Here is a 7,209-nt window from a genome sequence, read left to right as displayed (position 1 = left end):
TCTACCTCAAATCCTTAATAGTAATTATCACAGTCATTACTGGAGTCATATGAATATTTCCATGGGTTTTGTGGATAGTATTTTCATGAAACCGTGCGTCTGGTAAACAAATTTAGAATTCATTGCAGCTATGAAACTATGTTAAATTGTTCCATGTCGGTATCTAAAATAAATAAATAAATAAATAATTTGTCTGACGTAGTGTGTGGTGGGCGCTCGCACGCGACTTGAGGTAAAATGATGAAACGCGCGCACGCGCCTACCACACACTTCGTCAGACAAATTATTTATTTATTTATTTTGGATACCGACATGGAACAATTTAGCATAGTTTCAAAGCTGCAATGAATTCTAAATTTGTTTACCAGACGCGCGGTTTCATGGAAATACTATCCACAAAACCCATGGAAATATTCATGACTCCAGTAATGACTGCGATGATTACCATTCAGGACTTGAGATAGATGAAACTTACACATTATTCTACATATTCCCCACGAGATGTTATTATTATTATTATTATTATTATTATTATTATTATTATTATTATTATTATTATTCCTGATACCTCCAAGGAGTCCGAAGACTCATCGCGGGAGGACACCTATAACTGTCTCTACACTTAACCTCTACTACGAATCATCTCCATCAACGCCATCTACCGCCCACCTCCAACACCACCACAACTAGTAATTTTTGTCTGTAAATTGCGTGTGTTCTGAAGGGCCTATTTGTATGTATGCGGGATGAAAAACCCGAGTTTCCAGGAGAAAAAACCCTGCTACCTCCGTATGAGATCGGCTAACTCACCTTCAATTGAAATCGACCAGATAAAGATTCCTCCCGTCGCGACTAAATATACATAAATATTACTTATATTTACTGGTAAATATAAGTAATATTTACCAGTAATAAAATGAGCAGACATGGTTAGCAGGCACAGGCTATGAGTGATTCAGCTTAAATCACTGAAATATATTATATTATTATTATTAAGAGAGTGAGTCAGGGAACCATTGAGGAGGTCACATAATACATGCACCATCTATCATACTTATTCTTGAATTCATTCACACTGCTTGCCATAACGTTGATCCAATGGCAATTTCCTACTCTCTATAAGGGAATAAGTTTTAGTTGATTATTATAATAGATATACACAAATACCCTCTCAGCAACTCTTTTTAATATCTACTTAAATGAAATAATAATAAAATGGAGTAAAAATTTACATCAAAGAATTAAACTTTCACCTACAGTTAACTTAAACACTCTCCTCTTTGCAGAGGACCAAATATTAATTACAAATTCTGAAGATAACTTACAGAAAGCTATTTTAAATCTAACTGAGATATCCAAAGATTATGGTATGAGAATATCAACGGAAAAATCAAAAACTATGGCCTTTAAAGGGCAAGATCCAGTAAGAACTAAAATAGTAATAGATAACAAGATCTTAGAACAGGTGAATTCATTTAACTACCTTGGATGTATGATCACATATGAAAATGAAAAAGATATAAACGTAAAAATTGCAAAATATTTAAAAATAACAGGTGTAATTAACTCTATATTTAAACCAAACCTAGTTCAAAAACAAACCAGGCTTAAAGTATACAATACATTAGCCTTACCGGTCTTAATGTATGGAAGCGAAATCTGGACAATAAAACAAAAAGACAAACAAAGATTAAGAACAGCAGAAATGAAGTTTATGAGAAAAACTGCAAAGTATACCCTATTTGATCACAAAAGAAACGAAGATATTATGAAAGAATTAAACCAAGAACCAGTAATAGAAAAAATTAAAAAATATAAACATAAATGGATGGAACACGTTCAAAGAATGAAAACAGAAAGATTACCAAAACAATCCTTAAAGTACAAGCCATTAGGAAAAAGAAAACCAGGACGTCCTCTTAAACGATTCAACGACGACTTCTAAGGCCGGAACAGGCCATGCTAGGCCGAAATCCTTGATACGTATGATGATGATGATGATGATGATATACACAAATACACACATTCTGACCATCGAATTAGAACCTTTATGCAGATATACCTAAACGTCACACAGTGTATATGCAAAATACTGAGCGGCGTGCCTCACTGCATGTTCTAAACAACTATATAAGAATTCCACTCGTCAGTAATCGTGAATAATGTTGATCACAATGGGAAAAAGAAATCTTTCGGAGTTTGATATAGTCCGACCACATAAGCGAGAGATGTCGTTGGAAAACTGCCAAGAAGAGTCAATTCATGTTGAAGGGGGGGGGGGGAATAAGGTGATGTACGATTTGGTCACCAACACGCGAAATCACGTGTTTTATACGTAAAATTTTCTAACTGTTATACAAGCAAAATAGTTACCACTTTAAAAACTACAGTGATCATAAAAGAGAAGTTAATTTACCGACCTGTAATAATAAACACTCATCCCACAATATATATTGATTACCCTATTATCGGAATGGGTTCTCCTTCTTTTGACATGCGCAGAAGTGTCGAAGGGTCTCGTATATGTGGGCCTACTATAATAGGGCTAATTGTGGGTGCCCATCTAGCCTGAGCCACAATTTTGAAAACAACAACGATAACTGGTTTCTCAAAAGATGAACTATCTAGAGTGTTTAATCAATGGAAAATAACCCGCTTTACCTGTCTAAGGGAGTAACTTTAGTCCTAAGACCGTCTGTCAGGAACGAGACCGCCTTCATCTGAGAATGTTGTAAAGACCACCAGAACTTCCTCTGTGCAACAATTACCTGAATCATCTAGTGAAGGCTTTTACCAACCCATATCTCATCGAACTATGAACATGGAATTGAAGAGGATATCTTGACAGTTTCAAACACCAATTCTGCGAAGAACCAACGGTTCGTCTATGGCGGTGTCAAGAAGACTGCGACTGGACACTGGAATAAATTCATTTAGTGAGACGTTTCACGGTACACCTTGTTTTGTACCAATAGTAGTCACAGAGTTTGGTGGATGCTCCATGAAGTAATGAACTCGACTTGCTTTGAAAACACAATTTAAGGTTGTGCTGGTGTGTATGAGACATGTTTTGTTAATACAAAATGGGTCACATGATATTGCTGGTAGAACAGGTTTCCCCCATGACATATCTGAATATTGTTGTCAAGCAAGAATTGTTCAGCGAGCATGAGAGCGACTTCCGTCATCTTTCCTGGTCACCACAACGCCCGGATCTGAATTTCTTTGAGAATGTATGGAATATGTCAGTAAATCAGATTCTGAAGGAATTCCTCTTCCATCAAATATGAGCCAGTTAAAGGACTGACTTGTGAATGCCTGGTATGCTGTAGAAGTTGACGCCTAACAACAACCTTGTTTAATCTATGACAAACCGCATATGGTCTGTCATTCGGACAAAAGGACGTTCAACTTAATTTAAAGTGAATTTAAACATAACTGTTGAAAGATATTAGGCAACCATTTATTCTATCCTTATTCATCAATGGCAGTTGAATGGAATTCTCCATAAAACTAGTTTCGTATACAATTTCTCCATCACATTCTTTTTATGTATATTTTGTGTATTTTTGTATCGCTATATAGCGCTAAAAACTCATGATTTTGACTTCATTTTCTTTTATTACTGACCTCACTTCAAATATAGAACCACCATTCTTTTCTTTTTCCTAAGATTATTTAGATGTTAATCCTTTCCACTCTTTCGCTTTGCTGAACTCCACTTCTTTCCCTTTCCTCATCTTTTTTCTCTTTTGTTTTTCATGCCTATAATTTGACTGCCTATTTGTGTGACATACATTGATGCCGTTCTTTAAGAAATCAACTGCCAACAGTATGTATTCTTTCATTCGTTAACTTTCCAATGAAACCATGCGTTCAATCAGTATGTTAGATGATACTGAGCACTGTCATATAATTTTTCATACTAACAGTTAGCGCTCTTTACCCCAAATTCTGACATCATTTAAAGATAATCCCTGATTTAAGTAACAACACATAGTAACTTCCCAATATATTCAGTGGACCAGATCTATGCACGGACACTCAACTGAGACCTAATTATTATATTATACAGTAGATCTATCACCTCTTTATCCGTATATATATAATCGTTTTTGCATTAAAGCAGAAAATTTCTGGTTACTCCTAACTTTCGTTATGTATTCCTTGAACATCAGTTTGCTGTCATCAACAAGATCCCAACATCCCTTCTCTTTTCCATCTCCTGAAGCAAAATTCCTGCAATATTATTATTATTATTATTCGTGACGCCTCCAAGGAGTCCAAAGACTCAACGCGGGAGGACACCTACTGTACAACTCTCCGTCTCCACTACTACACATTATGGTAAACCTCAAATGTCATCCCCATTTTTCTGCCGCTTGTAACATTACATCAGCAATTTAACATAATTAGCAAAGTACTGAATACTTCCTCTGACACTCTGAAATATATAAATAAATAGAAATACATAAATCATCTAACGCCTTTTATTCCCTTATAGGGAGTAGGCGAGGCCTTTATATCCTATCTAGCTTTTGGAGACTGAGTGGGCAGTTCAATCTCCACCGAGTAGCCAATCAGAGATAGCTGGCCCATGTCTATCACTAATTACAGCAGCCACCGATGGAGAGGATGGCAAGCAAGTGCTGCCATCTCTTGGGGCCTATCCCTAACAATATATGTTACTGTCTGAAATAATGTGGGTACTATTATTTGTTAAGGTCGATTTTCTTGAGTTAATGGGATAAACACCCGACTTTCCGGGTGGAAAAACCCGCTTACCCGTGCCAGAGATCGACTAACTTGGGAATCGATCAAAGAAAGGCTTAGAAAATGTTCCTCCAGTCGGCGACTAGACTTGAACTTAAGTCTGACTTCGAGCGACCAAGGGCAGAGGACTCAAGCATCACTTCCACTGAGCTACATAGGCCTTTGAAATATATTAATATATAAACTATACAACATTCGTCTCGATGTGTGGAAGGGAGTATTCAGTCGTGAATTTACTTGTTTTGGGCTCTCTGCATTTTCCACACACACACACACACACACACACACATACAATCCAGGGGCTTGTTCCAGTCACCCATCCTTATAACTAAGTTACCAAAGGGACTATTCCCTATCCTGCTCGATTTCTACAGCAGTTTATTTATCGTGTAGTAATCGACTACAGATGCTATAGCTAAACACAGATAAATCCTAGAAAGTTTTTTACCTTAGGTATCATATATGTTAAAGATACCAAGCTATTTTATACCTGCTTTTTAATCCATTTTCCATGTAAGCAAACAGACAAGTAAGTCAAGTTTGTACTTGCAAGTAGTGCAAGTCTGGGTATCCAACAAAGTAATGCAAGTCTGGTGACCCGCAAAGTGATAAGTAATACCAGGTTTAAAATAGCTTGATATCTTTAACATATATTATACCCTAGGTAAAAAAACTTTCTACATCTATCTCTCATCCTGAGATTTTTATTAAATAAGGTAAGCACCTTATGGTAACTTGTTTTGGTAAAATACTTATAAGCTCTGTATCACTTGACCTTGGTATTTCTAAGCCTGGCTCCCACTGATGAGACCTCAATAATGGTCGAAACCGGTCTGAGTAGTGGCCCCTTGCCTTTAATGCATAGCATCATTCATCTCTTCAAGGAGATGTGCTGTACATTAAGGGTAAATACTACGAATAGTGATCAGAACTTATTCCACCTTTACCACGAGTTGCCTAAGACTTGCACTACTTTGCAGGGTCACCCAGATTTGCACTACTTGTAGGCGCAAGCTTGACTTATTTGTCTGTTTGCTTACTTGGAAAATGGATTAAAAATCGGGTTTAAAATAGCTTGGTATCTTTAACATAGATAAATTCTAGTTTAAGCATATGCTTTGTCCAATATTTCTGACACCATATTATAAAATGTAGCCAATTTACAAAATATAGTCTTCCCTTAACAAACTTATGCTGCACTCTCGAAAGATTTCTATTCTCATCAATCCACGTTGGTATACTGTCTCTGATCAGTCTATCTGATACCCTCACCACTACACCTAATATGCACACCGTCATATAGTCGGAAACTACTGACCTTGATTCTCCCCTATGCAGCACCACTATTTTTCTTCTTTCCGCTCTTCTGGTACCTTCTCTATTGACAGACTTCTCTTGAACCAAGAAGTCAAGGACACTGCCAGCTCTTTCGTATACCCCGTTATATACGTCATGATATCCCGTTCAGTTTCAGAACTTTATTAACTTCAAGGTTACCTAATATTCTAAACCAGCGTTTCTCAAACTTGAGATATTCGCATGCCCCCTTCTTAAATTTTCATTATTGCCAAGTAAACCCTAATTAATTAATTGTAAAAAAATAAATTAATTAATTTAAAATAAATAAATAAATTAATTAATTTAAAATAAATAAATTAATTAATTAATTTAAAATAAATAAATTATTTAATTTAAAATAAATAAATTAATTAAAACATTAATTAAAATTAATGAATTAATTAAAATTTTAATTAAAATTGAATATCTATTTTATTTGAATTTACATGCTCATGTTAACAAAAAATATGATTTTTTTATTAAATTTTGGTTCTCTAGAAATGTCAGACGACACACTATTATCAATTTCCTTTGATCCAGATGCAATATCAACGTTTTCTTGTTGCTTACAGCTACTTGTATTTGCTATATTGCTCTCTTTTGGGGGTTTTATAAATCCAATCTTTAACCAATGATCCATACGTAAGACTTTGAAAGCTAAAAAAAAAAAATACTGTATTTACTCGAATATAAAACTCTAACTTTTTTTCCCCAAAATTAAAGCTAAAAAATCATGTTGCGAGATACGTGCGGGAATTTTCGGAAACTCAAGTTTTCAGAAAAAAACTGAAAATGATGCGACTTACCAAGAAGCTCCTACTCGCTATCATTACTTTTGGCATCGAGAACAGTTTCTTTGTGTGCATCGTCAAAGTCATCTACCCAAACAGCATCATCTTCTTCCCATTATTTCAAGCAAAAATTACCAGTAATTTAGAAGACTTGAGATACGTTGAGCAGCGAAGAACTGCATATGATTGGTGCGGTATTAACAAAAGATCGTGCGAACCAAAGACAAATTAGCATTTCAACAGTTGAGTTGAAATGCTAATTCCCTTCAACCAAATTCCATAATATCTGAAACATTCACTATATATT

Source organism: Typopeltis vanoorti, chromosome 13, assembly GCF_054136105.1.
Source record: "Typopeltis vanoorti isolate ZY-2024b chromosome 13, IOZ_Tvanoo_1.0, whole genome shotgun sequence".
In the NCBI taxonomy this organism is placed as follows: domain Eukaryota; kingdom Metazoa; phylum Arthropoda; class Arachnida; order Uropygi; family Thelyphonidae; genus Typopeltis; species Typopeltis vanoorti.
This window is presented reverse-complemented; position numbering follows the sequence as displayed.